Source organism: Hylobates moloch, unplaced genomic scaffold (assembly GCF_009828535.3).
Source record: "Hylobates moloch isolate HMO894 unplaced genomic scaffold, HMol_V3 SCAFFOLD_30, whole genome shotgun sequence".
NCBI classification, from domain to species: domain Eukaryota; kingdom Metazoa; phylum Chordata; class Mammalia; order Primates; family Hylobatidae; genus Hylobates; species Hylobates moloch.
The window spans coordinates 2,569,978-2,588,607 of record NW_026652305.1 but is presented as its reverse complement, the minus strand read 5'-3'; the positions used below and the strand labels follow the sequence as shown (position 1 = coordinate 2,588,607).

At 35.5% G+C, this 18,630-nt stretch overlaps 1 long non-coding RNA gene across 1 annotated transcript in view; it reads right to left on the bottom strand.

Moving 5' to 3' along the window:
* The window catches only part of LOC131382485 (uncharacterized), a 123,153-nt gene extending 104,559 nt beyond the window's left edge, over window positions 1-18,594 (bottom strand). Inside the window, exon 1 of the long non-coding RNA XR_009212005.1 lies at window positions 18,521-18,594. This is a non-coding gene — a long non-coding RNA (uncharacterized LOC131382485). The remainder of the gene's footprint in view (window positions 1-18,520) is intronic.
* Window positions 18,595-18,630: the final 36 nt, after the last annotated feature.

Genomic DNA, 18,630 nt, shown 5'->3' with positions numbered 1-18,630 from the left:
CACAGTGAAATATGATCCTACTTTGTGATGGCCCTGGTCTATACACCATTGTTAAGTATATGGAATCTACATTCATTCTGTAAACCCTAACAAAATTATTCAAAACACATGACCAATATTATAATAAATATGTGCATCAAATATTATAAGAAGATAGAATGAGACTCTTCTCAGCAGATAATAATTATAACCAATGAAAAGATAATTAATAATATTTATCTTGTCTTTTATTTGGAATCACTATGAACCTCTAATAGTTCTAAATGAAAACATGCAATTTTGACTATGTCTTTCTTTATTATTTTCAATGGCTTTTTATTTCTAAGTATTTCTTTGGCGTTTTATCTCCTCATATAAAACATATCATGACTGATTTCCTCCAAAGACCCAAGTATCTCAAATAACACCCGGACTTAAAAAAAATATTTAAATCTATTGACAAAATAGGCTATTGTTCTCTTCTAATTATTTTAAAAGAGTCTAAAAATATGTGCAGGTAAAATATATTTTACCCCGCATCATCTCCAAACTTTTGTGAAGAAGATGTGAGCGCGGACCTGGTATTTTCCACTTTTCAAAATTATGTAAGCCTCCTTGAACTCAGTTGCTGGTTAAATTTCATCTGGTCCTAGTGAGTGAAAAGGTCTTTGTTGCTCTTTGCCTCGTGACTTCATTCTTCTCTATCGAAGACTTAGAGATTTGTCATTAGACCCTTAAAAGATACAGCATTTGGGGCGGGGCCAAGATGGCCATCTAGAAGCAGCAGCAATTAGAGGTTCCCATGGAAAAGATCCAAAACAGTGAGCGGGTCCTGCAACAACAATGGAGGTATCCAGGTTCTGTCGTTAGGACTGACTAGGTGGCTGGTGTGACCCACGGAGAGGAAGGAAGAGCAGTGTGGTGTCATGGGCCACCTGAGAGCTACACGGGGCAGGGGAGCCCCCAGTGCCCTTCCAAGGCAGGCAGTGAGTGAGCATGGTACCCAGCCTGAGAAATTGTGCTTTTTCCATGGAACTGTGCAACCCATGGATCAGAAGATCACACTCAGGAGCCCACGCCACCGGGACCTTGAGTCTCAACCATGGAGCTGTGCAGATTCTCAACAGCCACTGAAATAGAATTGGCCTAAGCCTGCTGAGTTCCATGGGGGAGGGGCAGCCATCACCACTGCTACCAGCTGCCTTCTGTCTAAGCCACCTGAGCTCCTTGCAGGAAGGATGGCAGTCAACACTGCAGCTGCAGGGCCTCCCTACAGGAACTCCGACTCCAGTCAGGGTCTCAGGGAGAGAACTCTGATCTCTCTGGGCCTGAGCCCCTGCATGGGGTGGGGTGTGGTGGCCCCAGTCTCTGCAGACCAGCAGACTTAGTCTTTCCTCCTGCTAGCTCTGAGGAATCTGCGCAGCCCAGACAAGTGGGTTTCCCCACAGTGCAGCACACCCCCTCCACCAAAGGGCAGCAAAAATGCCTCATTAAATGGTTCCTGCTTCCCAAGCCACCGAACTGGGTGAGAACCCCACAACAGGGGATATCAGACATCCTATACAGGAGTATTCCTATTGACATCAGGTTGGTGTCACTCAAGGTCAGAGATCCCAGAGGAAGGAGCAGGCACCCATCTTTGCCGTTCTCTAGTCTCCTCAAGTAACATCTCCAGGCGCGAGAGTGAACCAGATGAATAGGGCCTGAAGTGAACCCCCAGCAAACCACAGCAGACCTACAGAAGACGGACCTACCTCACTATGGAAAGAAAAACAAACAAACAGAAAGCAACAACAATAGCATCAACAAAAGAAAGTCCCCACAAAAACTTCATCCAAGAGTCAGCAGACTCAAAGATCAAAACTAGGCAAACTCAAGAAGATGAGAAAGAATCAATGAAAAAACAATGAAAACCCAAATGGCCAGAGTGCCTCTTCTCCTCCAGATGATTGTAACACCTCTCAAGCAAGGAAGCAGAGCTGGAAGGAGGATGAGATGGATGAATTGAAAGGAGTCGGCTTCAGAAGGTGGGTGATAACGAACTTTGCTGAGGTAAAGGAGCATGTTCTAACCCAATGCAGATAAGCTAAGAACCTTGATAAAAGGTTAGAGGAGCTGCTAACTAGAATAACCAGTTTAGAGAGGTACATAAATAACCTGATGGAACTGAAAAATGCAACATGAAAAATTCATGATGCATATACAAGTATCAATCCCATTACTGGTTCCATACCCAAAGGAATATAAATCATTCTATTATAAAGATAGATGCACATATATGTTTATTGCAGCACTATTCACAATAGCAAAGACATGGAACCAACTCAAATGCCCATCAATGACAGACTGGATAAAGAAAATGTGGTACATATACACCATGGAATACTATGAAGCCACAAAAGGGATGAGATCATGTCCTTTGCAGGGACATGGATAGAGCTAGAAGCCATTATTTTCAGCAAACTAACACAGAAACAGAAAAGCAAATGCTGCATGTTCTCACTCATAAGTGGGAGATGAACAATGAGAACACATGGACACAAGGAGGGGAACAACACACAATGTTGGGGCCTGTTGGGGGTGGGACAAGGGGAGGGAGAGAGCATCAGGATAAATAACTAATGCTTGCAGGGCTTAAAACCTAAGTAATGCTTTGAAAGGTACAGCAACCAACCATGGCACATGAATACCTATGTAACAAACCTGCAAGTTTTGCACATGTATCAGGAACTTAACGTAAAAAAATAAAATATATATCCTTTCTCATATATATATATATGGCATTTACTCATCCTCTTGCCCATGGTCCTGGTCTGAGAATCACATAAAAGAAAAGTTAGTTTATAAGGAAGAAAGCAATGTTGATTCATGAAAAGCTAAATAGTGATTGACAAGAAATATCAAACCTATATAGACAGGGTCAAGATGAGTGAAAAATTCAACAGAGAGAATTATGACTTACTGGGCTTAACTGTAGATGTGTAGATTTCAGAAAAGTGATAAACACTGAGAAATTCATATAAATAAAAACAAAATTGTTACAGCTGTGTAAAAATCTGGGAAATATATATAGAATGGATTCACAAATCCAATGTGTGCCTTTGAGACCAGCTGTTCTTTTTAATATTGCTTACTAGGAAGACTGTAGTTACAGTTCTTGGACTGATAATATATAGTAGTGTTCTGCAGATTGTGTCTCTTCATTGAGTACTTTACTTTGAAAATAAAAAGAATATGAAGTTTAACGTTTAATATCATCCTATATTTTATTTATATTTCTGTTGGAAATATTCTCATGTTTTCTATATTTTCCTAATGTTTTGCAATAACTATATATGACTTTTTGATCAAAAAAAATACATGCTATTAAAATTAGCTAATACATAGTTATGTTTAAACTTGCTAGATGAAGCAAATACTGAAAATTACAGCATTAAAATAATTTTCTTATTTGGGTAATTTTTTAAAATGGCTAGTACAAAGTGAAGTTAATTTAGTGACTGTCCATATTTTATTTCATAAATATTTTCATATGTGAGCTTGAATATATATATATATAGTGGGAACCATTCTTATTATGTTCTTTATCTGTATTCAGTAAAACATTATGAGACTACCCATAATCTTTTAAGAAGCTATGGAATAAAAAATACTGAGTAAAAAACTGAATCACTGAATGAATGAATGAATGAATAATGTATCCCAATTTGAACATGTGGCTTCAAAATAAATTATGTCATGTACAGGTAGTGCAGAATGAAATGTTCCAAATAACTGAATGAATTTAGGGTACCCTTGTGACTGATCTCAAATATTCTGAAGTGTGAAATGCCCTCACAATTGACTTTCTGCAAAAGCCATCTCCATAAAGCCATCATGCTTGACTTACATATTAAAGTTTAGAAAAATGCTGCATCCTCTGGGGTGCTACACAGCTTTTAGTGTACTTTATAGTATTTAGACATAATTGATAATGTCATTAAATTAGACACATACCTCCACAGTGTTTTAGAGGCTCAAAGTGTTTTTAGAAATTATTTAATCCAACTCCCTTCATCTATTGGATCATAGGGAAGTGGTATAAACACTAAAAATATTTCCCCAGTTCACACAGTAAGTTAGTATTGATGCTAAGGTTAGACTCCAGACCATCCCTGCCCACTCCTCATTCCCTATATAGCAGTGAGACTGCTTTTCTTAAGAACACACAGATACACAGTTACGGGAAAAACAGACTTACACTATTACTTTATATTTAATCCACTCCCACCCTCACTTTCTTTTGTAGTTGTGAGTCATAACTAAAATTGAGATACATCAGTCAAATAAAATGTAATGAAAAAAATCTAACAAAGGCTATTAATATTGAGAGCTGCAGAACTCTTAACATGCTACAAACTCATCCTAATCTCTGCTCTGCGATGCTTGACCACACTCTAGCATGGCTTATAGCAGCACTCAGCTATGTGCCCTCAGATGACCACCTTTAAAATGTCTGCCTGAGAAACTTCAATGTTGCCAGGAAAATGTACCGTTTGCTCCAGCTAAAACCTGGCGATAGAAAGATATCTCCCTCAATTCCCTATTAGGGCAATTACTTTAGAAATCTGTCAATTATCAATCCTTTCTGTGCTTTTTTTTTTTTTTTTTTTTAAAGAGTGCTGCTTTTTCACCCAGGCCCCAGTGAAGCGCAGTGGCACAACTATTGCTCTCTGTAACCTCAAAGTCCTTGCCTCAAGCGATCCTCCTGCCTCCGTCTCCTGAGTAGCTGGGACTACAGGAGCATGACACCAGGCATGGCTAATTTTTTTGTAAAGACTGGCTTTGTGCCCAGGTTGATCTTAAGCTATCCTTCCAGCTCCTTCCCAAATGCTATGATTACTGCCATGAGCCACTAAACTTGACTCTTCGTGTTTTAAGATGCAAATCTACCAGCCAAAACTGTTTTCTCAAAGATCTGAGAGCCACCTCTGAAATGGTGATAGGGAACTGACTCACTCAATATAGCTCCCAGGCCTGGTGAAAGTGTAGGGGCCTACCATTTGTGGGCACCTAACTTCAACTTGTTATAAAAACAGACATTTGTTTCTCCTCCCAATAAGCAAATCCAGGTGGCCTGGTCACGTGGACCTGGCCCCTTCACACCAGTCAATGCCTTTCCTTTACCTGTAAAATGTTTCCTGCCTTTGTTTGCTGGGATCTAAGTTCAGTTCATGCTGGACTCTTTTTCTTATTGCAATAATGTTACTGAGTTAAATCTGTCATTGCTTTAGTCAGTGTCTGACATTATTTTTCCTTGATAATATGTTGCTGGATGCATAACTGAGTGAGCCCATCTCATTTAACTAGCCAGGGAAAGTATCAGGGCCTACACTGCAATATGATAACATGCACATGAAGTCATTGGCTTACCTCCAATGCCTTTATTCCATACCATATTTTGATATTAAATATTTTAAACATGTACATCGATTGCTGAATGGCTTCAGTATAGGTTGAGAACTCTACTGTGGTTGCTGGAGATAAGACTGACTCCACACCCCGTCCAAACAGTTTTACTGAGAAAAATCACTGCTCTCTAACCTTGAGGCAGGCCAAGTACACGCTCAGCTTTCAAATGCCAGGTGGATTAAATGTGTGAAATCTTTGTTACCAATCATAGGGAGTCCAGGGAACTGTAGCTAACTAGACAGTAGAAGTCTTCCAAGAACATCTGAATTTAGAATAAAAATAAATCTTAATATCCAAGTTAATTTTGAGGCTCAGATGGCTATATTTTTACCTATAGTTCAAGGTAATAATTTTATTGTATGCATGAAAAAATATTAACTATTTGGGGTTATTTTGCTTTTAGAGCTATTAAATGCTAAGATATGGATTTTCTATTTTTATAGAAAACTGTTTCTCTTTTTTTATTTATTTAATTTTATTTTTCAAGACAGATCCTGTCTTCAGTTGCCCAGGCTGTACTGCAGTTGTGTAATCTCAGCTCATTGCAGCCTTGGCCTCCTGAGCTCAGGTGATTCTCCCACCTCAGCCTCCTGAGTAGCTGGGACCACAGGTGTGTGCCACTATGCCCAGGTAGCTTTTTGTATTTTTAATAAATACATGGTTTTGCCATATTGCCCCAGCTGGTCTCGAACTCCTGGATTCAAACAATCCACCTGCCTTGGCCTCCCACAGTGGGGGGATTACAGGCATGAGTCACCACTCCCAGCCCTGTTTCTCTTTTAATTAAGGATTGAATTGATTTATTTATAAGAAAATCATTTTGTATCTAGTATATTTATAAATGTAGTTTCTGATATATGCTATATTTGAAGAAATAATTTGTTACTTTCCTTACTTATATTAAACAAACAAATTTCATCTTTTAAAAATTACTTCACTGGGTTTTCAGAGATACATGAAAGCTATGAACTTATCAGATACTGAAAATAAGAGGGTTTGGTACAACTTGAGAGTTTTAAATATGTCAAATATAAAGCCCAACAGTAATAATTTTTTTCTGAAAGTATATTCTCATAAATATAATTCTCTTAACTAATATAAAAATGAAAACATTTTAAACATTAATTTAGCTTATAGTTTCTTTAATTTTGTTGGGAATTACTACTAGAAGATGTACTTTTCTAATAGGAATAAGAAATTGTGAGGTCTGCCTACATTAATTTTTGTTTTTGTTTGACAGGAACAGGTGTTGAACTTTAAGGTTGCACCAGGAAACCAAGTGTTTGGAGAAAAACTGTGCCAAGATTTAAGAGAGAATATGTGAACCAAACACAGCAAGAAATCAACGGCAAACTTAAACAACTTGATAATTTCTCTACAGAAAGGCTGAGATATAAACTTGGCTTTGTTACTTACAGTAAACGCTATCCTCAGAATAGCTAGGGGTACTGGGACTTATGGTAATTTCATACAACTAATACAAAGTATTTATTGAGTGCCTATGATATTTAAGGCCGTAGGAATTATACAACACCTAAAAAGGTACTATTAAAGGAGTTAAGTTATTTACACGTGAGTAGAATGAAGGATCATATGTGAGCAATTAATTTTTTACTATTACTTGTAAGTTTATCTATTTTCTTTCTCCCATGTTGAATATTCAGAAATGTTGACAAAAATACTGGAAAATTACTAGAGCTTTGGTGAACAGGATGAGAAGTTGCTCATTCTTAGCAGAAGCTGTAGAAATGCTATACTTTAAACCATTTTTAATGACAGTGTATAGACACAAAAGTTTTTGACTTTGATGAAAACATATTAAGGAAAAGGAGTAGCCAGCAGACAGGTGCACAGAAGATGGCATTGTTGTTGTTGTTGTTCTATTTGCATCTTCAGACCCCAAATCTCACTGCGGGATCTTACTCTCAGCCTTTATCCTTCTGAAAGATGATTGTGGCTACCATATGCACGTTACTTATTATATAGAGTACTTGAAAAATAGATAATATTTACTTGCTATAAACCTTTTAGAGGTTTTAGCAAAAAGAAAGCAAAACTAAAGAGAGGAGGACTTTTTTTGATAAATAGCAGACTGATACTCATTGGCAAATGCCTTCTTAAGTCAGTATATACCCATCCTGCTCCACTCTCTCTTGCACAGATAAGTTCATTTTGTGGCTGTTAATAGGAAAGATGCTGTTTGTTGTTGTTGTTGTTGTTGTTTTTGTTTTTTTTTGTTGTTGTTGTTGTTGAGAGAGAGTCTCGCTCTGTCGCCCAGGCTGGAGTGCAGTGACACGATCTTGGCTCACTGCAAGCTCCACCTCCCAGGTTCACGCCATTCTCCCGCCTCAGCCTCCCGAGTAGCTGGGACTACAGGCGCCCGCCACCACACCCGGCTAATTTTTTGTATTTTTAGTAGAGATGGGGTTTCACCGTGTTAGCCAGGATGGTCTCGATCTCCTGACCTCATGATCCGCCCGCCTCGGCCTCCCAAAGTGCTGGGATTACAGGCGTGAGCCACCGCGCCCAGCCCAGGATGCTGTTATGTGAGTAGCTGTAGAACCGTTACACAAAAACCACGTGTAAGGAAAGAAAATACTGGCTCGTGAAAGGCATACATTGCTAGTATAATTGGAGTGCTACAAATATTGGAGTGCTACAAAGGCTGTGGTAAATGATGTTATCTAAACTGAAAAATCCATCATGCCTCTATAGATACCTATATTTGGAAGAGTGGAGTTTGAAGACAAAGAGTAATTTTGTGGGTTTAAGAATAAAAGACTGAGAATATTTAAACAGTAAAAATAGCAGTTAACCTTAAAGAGGCTCTTTCACGAATAACTTGCCTCAAGAAAAGGATATAGGCCCCTGAAAACAAGTACACTGGAAAAATACGATTATTACATGCAATTGAAATAACATAGTTAGTGTGACTGAGCTGAACGAAGGTGGCTTACACCACTTATGTGGCACTTTAAGATTCAAACCAGAGGCAAAAGTCGAAAGGCCATTTATTCAATTCACAACCAAATTAAAAAGCACAGAACCAATGTTCCTTAAAAATAACCACCTGAATTAACATTTAACAATTTGAAATCAAGGGATGCTTTTTACACAGACAGTATACACTTAATGACTAAATTGGAACATACCTAGTTGACAGTTAATTTCTACTGAATACTCTTCATAGTATTTTCTAGTTTATATTGAGTCAAAAAAACAAGAAACCAATACCATAAATGAAAAGATGCAGAGAAAAAAAGCCATTATTTTTTCATCAGTAGGACTCCAAAAGATTAGAACAAATGAAACTACTTCTAGTGGGATGAACTATTGATATAATTAAGGTATTATAGAAACTCACCAAATCAAGCTATGAATAAACCAATTCTTTTAATTCACCAGCCTGCAGTTTGTACCATATGATGTTTCTCTCTCTCTTCCTTTTTCTTTTCTTTGAATAATAATATGTTCTAATAATCAGTAAAAATGTCAAAGAAAAAATAAAACTTTTATGGTGATACAGTATTTTATAACAAATAATACCAAATTAATTTGATAAAGTAATATCAAACATGACTTTAGGCCTATGCTGTTGATAAAATAATGTGAAATATGACTTTAGAGTTGCCCTATTCATTACTATATAACCTGTAGTAAGTCACATGTGGCTATTGAACTCTTGAAATGGGTTAGTCCAAATTAAGGTGTGCTATAAGTATAAAATATGCACAGAATATCAAAGGAAAAATGTAAACTATTTCATTTCATTAACAATTTTTATATTGATTACATATTAAAGGAATAATATTTTTGATATATTGGGCTAAATAAATATATTGTAAGGTCAATTATTACCTATTACTTTTTCCATCTCTAAATATGAATATGCCTAGTAGAAAATTTAAAATTATATATGCAATCACTTATTTCTACTAGACATCACTGTTTCATAGTGCTAGGATATTAGTTAAAATTTTAGAAGATAGGAAGAAGTTTTATGTTCTAGAATTTGATCCAGTATGATGTATGAAAATCTTACGACTTATAGCAAAACATAGCCAATAGTTTTTATAAGAAATTATCTTGAAGTTTTCTAAAAGAAAACATGCATGTAATATTATATTTCAAAACTTAGATGGCTATTTTAATATAAAGTTGATACAACTGAAGTTAGGCATGAGAGATTTGATTTTTGGCATTTGTAATTAAAATAATATAGAATTTTATTGAAATATTGATGACTTCAAAATCTTTGAAGGAGAATCATTCAATTGCCTGACTTGTTAGTTATTTTTCTTTTTCTCCTCCAATAAGCTTGCCTTTACCTTCACTTCAGCTACCTACTATTAGTCGTAGCCCATACTTTTTCCTACAGTACTTTCAATTTCCTCACTCGTATTCTGCTTAAAACATTCAACTCTCCACCTCCTTCTGTTATTCTAGTTTTTTCCCTCCAGAACCCCAATTCTAACAGTCATTCAACACACTGGAAACTAAAATTACGGATCTTCCGACTCTTTTATAAGTACCAGCCTCATTCTTCCCACTGTACACACCTGAAAGTTCATGATCAGTCATTAAATTCACTTTGTTTCACATGTCCTCTGATAGCTTGCTCCTTACTCGTCTAAACCCTGATCCCTTTAAAAGTTAACTCTCTGCCTACTGCTGCTGAACATGGCTGGAGAAAGACACACATCCACTATATGGGTCTCATTTTAAACTAAAGATCATTTATTTGAAGAAGGTCCTTGATGTTGCTCAGAAATGAGATTATACTTCCCTTTACTCTTTCAATTCTTCTCTTCCACCACGTATCCAATAACTCCTCCTTCATCCCAAGTCCCTGTTAGTGACCTTCTTTACAGTTGCAGTGAAGAAAGCAAAGCTTTCCTGAAGACTCCACTACCACAGTCCTTTATTTTGAAAGCAGTATTATCTAGAGCTTTTGTGACACAGACCCAGAGAACAGAGACCATCAATCTTCAACACAATGTATCTCAAGGTATTGTTAAAATAGTTGTCAAATGGCAAATGCTTATTTATTTATTTATTTATTTTTGAGACAGATTCTCACTCTGTCACCCAGGCTGGAGTGCAGTGATATGATCATAACTCACTGCAGTCTTGAAGGCAAATGAATGAATAAAATATAATGCGTCAGTGGGATTTTCACCTCTTATTCCACCAAATAACTTTCTTTTGTATTAATTTGCAAAATAATACATTTCTAATTTCTATTTGCTTTTGTTTTCAAGAATGGCCTATTTTCTTCCAGAATCCTTTGTTTATTTTTAGTCACAAATAGACAAAAAATTTGCTACTAATAGAAAGTAATCAATAATTTAATTTAATGTTTTGGAAAACGATAATATATGAAACTTGAATTACTATTTATATCATTTTTAATTAAAAATATTTTACACAAGTATTTAATTTATTATATTGACCACTTTCTCAAAATGACCTCAAATTTATGAATTTTATGAACTTATTTTTTATATTTTTTTCCCTTTTGAGAGATCCTCTTTTGAAAAAATCATTTTATTTACATATTTTTGAATTTGTTTTTGTTTTCCAAAAGAAGCACTTTTTTGTGTAACCTTTATTAACTCGATTTTCACACTGCCCCTGACATTAATTGCTAAATATGACTTCCTTTTTGTCACGTTTCACAATAAGCTTCATAAATTATAAGTCAATGTCCTTGAGTTACTCAATGTAAGAATTTTTAGAGACATTAAAAATTATCTTGTTCATTTCTCTGATTTCCATTATAATACATTCAAGAAAGTATTACAGATTTTGTTGTATTTATTTTGTTGTATTTATTGCAAATTTATTATTGTATTGATTTCAAAGGTAGTTTAAAAGCACATACTTTTAGATAGGAAACATAGCTGTGATATAATTTTGTTCCCCGTGTCATAAAATACATGTGAAAACTGCTACCCAGAGTTCCCAAAGCTTTGCCCATTAACTTGTACAAGTAATGCTCTTTTTTTGTTTTGTCTTGTTTTGTTTTGTTTTGTTTTGTTTTGTTTTTTGAGGAGTGTCACTCTGTCGCCCAGGCTGGTGTGCAGTGGCGTCATCTGGGCTCACTGCAACCTCCACCTCCTGGGTCCCAGCAATTCTCCTGCCTCAGCCTCTCGAGTAGCTGGGACTACAGGCGCAGGCCACCACGCCCCGCTAACTTTTGTATTTTTGGTAGAGACAGGGTTTCACCATATTGGTCAGGCTGGCCTTGAACTCCTGACCTCAGGCAATCCACCCGCCTTGGCCTCCCAAAGTGCTGGAATTACAGGCATAAGCCACTGCACCTGGCAATGCTGGGTTTTATATCCCATAAATTTAATCTAATTTTTTGTCACTGACAGTTTATTGTAACAAAAATCTTCATTAGTCAAGATTTTTAAAAAATTACCTAAATAGCTACGTTTTAGATGCCTAAGAAACAAAAGGAGTTAGCATTTTCTTTAATTCAGTCTAATTCAACTAGTTATTGAAAGATTCCATATGAAAGTTAGTAGGCTGTGTGTTGACAGTGAAGGGTAGCACCCTGATCACTCTGGTTCCTGCTCTCAAGTGTCTTATAACTGGGTTTGGCCTGGAAGAAAGACACATTTGAAATTATTCTGTGACTCCAAAAATTCAAATAAACTGGTTCTATTTGATAAATGTAAATGATTTGCCTTTAAATTCTTCAATAAATGCCTTAAGACTATTTATACATTCAATTTTTAATAGTGACTCAAATTCATGTGATATGCTAGAAAGAAAAATAACTTTTGAATGATGCAGGCCTAAGTTTAAATTAGTTTCTGCAATTTAATGATGTCTGGCTCTGGGCAAAATTTTACCCTCTTTCCTGTCTTGGTTTCTTAATTTCTGAAGGGTAAATAAATATCACCCTTTCAGATTAGCTATAAGGATTATGCGTTAGGTTTACAGGTGCCTGCACAGTGCTTGAAAGTCATTTAGCACTCAAAATATGGTAGCTATTTCTCTAGTATAATGTCTAAGTAGTAACAGATGCATGTTATTAAGATTGTCAGAGACACTGGAAGAAGTTAACATTTAAAAAATAATAAAAAAGAAGAGAAACACATTTCTTCTCAAACCTAATCAAATTCCACCAACTAATTATTCAACATTTGAGCGTTTGAGACAATCAGGATAAAAACAACAACAAAAGTAGGAGACTGAAAATAGAAAAAAAAAAAAGCTTTCCACTAGAGATTCTCAAGAATACTATTTAAAGAAGTGAAGAAGTGAAAACAAATCCATAGATTATCACAGAATTGTAAAAGTAAGAATGATTTTATAAGTTACATAATACAAATCTCTTGTTGTATAGCTGAGAAAACCAAGGTCAAGACAACTCGGATTAATTCCTGTAGTCAACATAGTGAATGAGTTGAAGACTGTAAGTTTTCTTGCCCTCTGCCAAGACCTCTTACAAGACCAAGAGCCACTTCTACTTGGAAAAACACATACTGAGTATGTGTAGAGATTTACACCATACACAGAAATGAAGAAAGAGCAAAAATGCTAAAAAATAGAAAGTTAAAGTGAGAAGCTTAAAAATAATTTACAGGTAAAACATTGATAAACTTTATATTTCTTTATGTATCTTTACTACTCTCTTCAAACAGAATTTACATAATCTTCATTCTAATCACATGATTAAGACCATTTAATTTCTAAGAAGTTATTTATTCTTTCTTTACTCATTTATTAATGTGGTATTTTTCAGACTATTTGATAACTACCATTACTTATGCTTACCATATAATCAATGAACCATTATTCACTACTGAAAAACTATCCAAATTGCCATTGATAATCGTCTCTTTGTGGTAGTCTTAAACAAAATGATTTGTTTTACACGTACCATATTTGTAACTAGGGCACACATGGAAACTTGGGACATTTTTGCTAATTAGGTATGATTTATAAATGTAATATTGAATATCTGTTATATCTTGATGTATGCTAATAAGTGAAGTTCATATTCATATGCAATTCAAGTTTGATTTCTTAATTTTTCATTGTTTTGAGATTAATATCCAACATTGTGAATATAGCTAATAGTCGAGTATTGTTCATATACATTTTACTCAGAGAAAATTTCAAATGTTTTATTCACAAATTGTTAAATATTTGAGGTGTGGAATATGTAATAAATTTAATTTCACCATTCCACATTATGATAAAAAATCATAACACCATTTTGTACCCTATAAACATATTATACCTATAATTTGTCAATATAAAAATAACATTTAAGTTTCAAAACTAAAAAAAATCCCGTTTTATGTACCACATTTATTTACAATTAATGTAACAATAGAACATTAATAATTGCCTTAATATATCTGGGCTTCTATAACAAAGTACCACAGACAGGGTGGCTTATAAACAACAGATATATTTTTTTTTCTTACAGTTCTTGAAGCTGGGAAGTTCATGATCAAATCTGGCAAACTCAATGTCTGCTGAGCGCTCATTTTCTAGTTCAAAGATGATGTCTGTTCACTAGCTGTGTCCTCACATGACAAAGGGACAAAGGATCACTCAGAGGCCTCTTTTATAAGGCCCTTTGTCCTACTCATGAATGTTCCCGTCATGACCTAATCACTCACCAAAAGCCCCACCTCCTAATACTATCACGTTGGGTATTAGGTTTCAATATAAAAATTTAGGAGACACAAACATTCAGTCAAGATCACACATCAATTCAATTCTGCTTGTCAGAAAATATTTTTTAAAAGAACGAGTTTGTGTGTGTGCATTTGTTTGCTTTTTTTTATTATTATACTTTAAGTTTTAGGGTACATGTGCACAACGTGCAGGTTAGTTGCATATGAATACATGTGCCATGTTGGTGTGCTTCACCCATTAACTCGTCATTTAACATTAGGTATACCTCCTAATGCTATCCCTCCTCACAACAGGCCCCAGTGTGTGATGTTCCCCTTCCTGTGTCCATGTGTTCTCATTGTTCAATTCCCAGCTATGAGTGAGAACATGCGGTGTTTGGTTTTTTGTCCTTGCAATAGTTTGCTGAGAATGATGGTTTCCAGCTTCATCCATGACCCTACAAAAGACATGAACTCATCATTTTTTATGGCTGCATAGTATTCCATGGTGTATATGTGCCACATTTTCTTAATCCGGTCTATCATTGTTGGACATCTGGGTTGGTTCCAAGTCTTTGCTATTGTGATTAGTGCTGCAATAAACATACGTGTGCATGTGTCTTTATAGCAGCATGATTTATAATCCTTTTGGTGTATACCCAGTAATGGGATTGCTGGGTCAAATGGTATTTCTAGTTCTAGATCCCTGAGGAATCACCGCACTGACTTCCACAAAGGTTATAGAAATTTTAAATCTAATAACTTGAGTTTATTAAAAGAACCAAAACTAGCATCTCATGGAAGAAAAAAAAGTTTTCTTTATTCATTCTATCAAAAAACAAAAGTATTACAGGAGGTGAGATATCTGCCCTCCAGAGATGATGAACATTTTGGGGGTGACAAAAATCACTTGGTTTATTGTCAAATTTATGCTAACATCGAAATTGCCTGGCATTATAACTGTATATTATTCTGATTTTAAGATATACATTTTTAATGGTTTCATGGATTAAATAATATTCAGCAAAAAAATAGCCTAAAGATATTGCATTTCTGCCACGTTCCATTGAAGTTCATAAACCTGCTACTGCTACACACACACAACAGGAAAATACACACGTATTTTTAATCCTCAAAATATCATGCAACAATATTTTGTAGTTGAATTTAATAGGCTCCTTAATTTTCAAGAAAATATGTTACATTACCTCAATTGATTTTTTGATATGTAAGAATTTTCCTCTATTGGTTTTTGCTATGAGAAGTCAAATAGTGTCAATGTACTCCAGGCTATTTCCAGGAAATAGAACCTCAAAATACTCAAATCATAATGTAAGGTTATAATGGATAAGTAATGCTCATAAAGGATTGACTGAGAGATAAGTAATACATATATTTCTGTACTTGTATAATATTCATTGGAAGATCTAGGTGGTCCACCACAGGATTATACTATTGATTGGGTTATTATTTCTATCTTCTCCAAATCTGAATCATTTTAAACATTTTTTTTTTAGTAGTAGTTACCCTCTTTCTAATACAGGGCCGCTAAAACAAAAGTAAAAAATACATTCATTTCAGCATTATTCTTCAAGATATTGCTATCTCTTTCTACCTCTACACACACACACACACACACACACACACACACACACACACACACATATGGAAAGTTTTTCTAAAAGTCAGTACTAGAAAAAGAATTAACTTCCTGAAATCCTGTTAGATGTTAAATGTTTAATACTGTCAACATACTTTACTTTTTGCATTTTGCTTAAGTGGTCAGTAAGCTCATATTCAGACTATTTTTCATCACAAAAGATACATATTGTGCCAAACTAGGTAACATACGCTTCTTTTGAATCTCTCTTGATTCTGATCATTTATAATTAATTAAATAATCAATTAATTATTTCAGTTTACCTCATATTTTTTATCCAAAATAATTATATTTAAATGCTTATGATTTAGTAAGTTATATTTATTCTTGCTTGGCTCAAAGAAAAAATAATTTAAAAAATACAAAATTTAAATCAAATGGTTTGATCAAAAACATGCTTACCCAATTAGTTTCTGTAGCACGTATTTTAAGACTACGATCATCATATATTTTATTTCCTCCTGTCTGTATACATCCACTGATAATTTTGACAAAATTATTAAGAAAAATCAAGTGTTTGAATATTAATCAAATGCTGTTTTTCAAGGAAAATGGCTCTGACACATTAGTCTTTTGATTTATTTCTTGCCTGTACACTAGAGGTTTACATTGATTTACTCAAATCCGTGGTGAGCTTATTGAAACTAGAAACTGCCTCATTCTTCATTAAACCTCCTGTGCCATACATGATGCTTTGCACAAATACGTGTTTTAAATTATTTGTTGGGTGTGATACAGGATGGGGGCAGGGAAGTGCTGGGAAGAGAAAGGCCAGGACCCTGGCTAGGGCTCCACTCTCTAGCCTGTGCCCACGAATCTAAGTGAGAACAGGCACTCCTCTTTTCACGCCCCAGTGTTGTGTTCTCCAAGATCACTCGAGCCCGACACGCCCCCCATTCTGTGCCCATAGAAATCTGAGACCGTAAGTGGTCACAGACACAAGTGGCTGGGCGTCAAGACGAAAATGGGAGCTCACTAGCAGACACCAGAGACACCAGCCAACCAGCAATGGCAGAACGACGCAGACCCCAGGAGAATTCAGCCAGGGACAGTCAGAGAGAAGAATCCGGCCCCTGGGCGGCGGGACTCCGGGAGATCACCTTCCCACTCCATCCTCCGCTTCTGGCTCCCCATCCATGTCGCTGAGAGCCACTTCCACCATTCAGTAAACCTTGCACTCAACCTTCCAGCCCAAGTGTGATCTCATTCTTCAGGTACTCTGGGCAAGAACTCAGGCTGTCACACTGGCGCCCCTGTCTTTGCGATGAGGCAGAGTCTATTGGGTAACACACGCCATCTGCAGACCGCATAGCTGAAAGGGCACACTGTAACACACGCCCACTTGGGCTTTGGGAGTTGTAAACACTCACCCCTAGACGCTGCCAAGTGCAGTCACAGCCCAAAAATGCTTCCCACGACCTTTGCACCTGCCCATCTGTGTGCTCGCCCTAGGAGTCTGAGCAGTGGACCACATAAGAAGTGAGCTACACTCCTGTCACCCTCTGTGATGGGGATAAGGCAACACTCCTGTTTCAAACAGACACTCAAAATGATGTGCTATATTGTCAAAATTGTATGCTAAAACTAAATTTTAGTTAATTTTAGGATGACAGTGAAAGGTAATATTCTGGGATATTCGAACACATTATAAAAGTAACAAAAACACTTTAATGTCTTATTTATTTATGTTATAAAATTGTCATTTAGATGTTTACCCCAGAAGGACATTCATTACATATCAAGTGTTTGACTATACAGCATTTTTAACAATAAATTTACTTCTATTGATATATTGTACTATAGAGCTTTTACTCAGTTGATGTTATAATGTTCTAAAATTAGATTTCTTGGTTTTATGCCAATATAATCAAAATGGTTAAAATAAAAAATATGAAAATTATGTTTCTTAAAATGGTCAAAATTTAAAAAGTAGTGAAAATTATATTGCAAAAAGTCTTATAAAACTATGCTGATTCCTTTGTCTCAATCCTGTTAAACTTACCCCTGTCTTTCTTTAATTCGTACACTATGAAATTTGAGATTTAATGCAAAATTATAAATCATATATTAGTGAACACACTATTACTATCTCATTCTCAGAAAAATAGGTGGGATTTCAAACATTATGAAACAATTATATAATTTTCAACAAACATAATATAACCTTAAGTGACATTGTTGAAATAGCAATCATCTTAGGAAAAACACAGCTGGAATTTTTCAAAAAGCATAAAGATATAACATAAAAAAAAAAAGATACAATAATCACTGATATAATAAACAAGAAAATTTCATACTCATCATAACATTCCTAATTCTTAAGCTAATAGATTTTTGAGGAATGTATATGTTGGGCAGTATTATTAGTTGCTCATGTCTTCAAAATTAAAAAAAAAAGAAATTGGTGTTTATCTACAGTTTGCTCTGACATGCCAGAATCTCAATTCTCAATAGACTTGAAAAGAGATAAGACACTTGAGGGATGAGGGCCAGGAGCAAACAACACATTGTTTTTATTCTGTAAGAGCTAAAATAAACTCCATTAGAAACCCAGAAGACAGTTCACAAAGGACATCTGAGAAGAGTAAAATGTAGCTTCCTAATGAATAGATTAATGGACCATGTTTTTCTAAACAGCAATATTTATTGAAAGTTCAAAATATCTTAAGTCATAGATTTGGGTTCACAAAACTAATTACTAATCAATATTTTTTGCTTTCTACCATGTGATTTTTTTCATTAGATATACCATAAATTCTAAGGTTATTATTAAGATTTCAGATACCTGGAGAGATGAAGTTCAGGAAGACATTGCATAAAACAGGGTTGGCCAATCTTTTGATTTCCGCGGGCCACACTGGAAGAAGCAGAATTCACTTGGGCCACACATAAAAT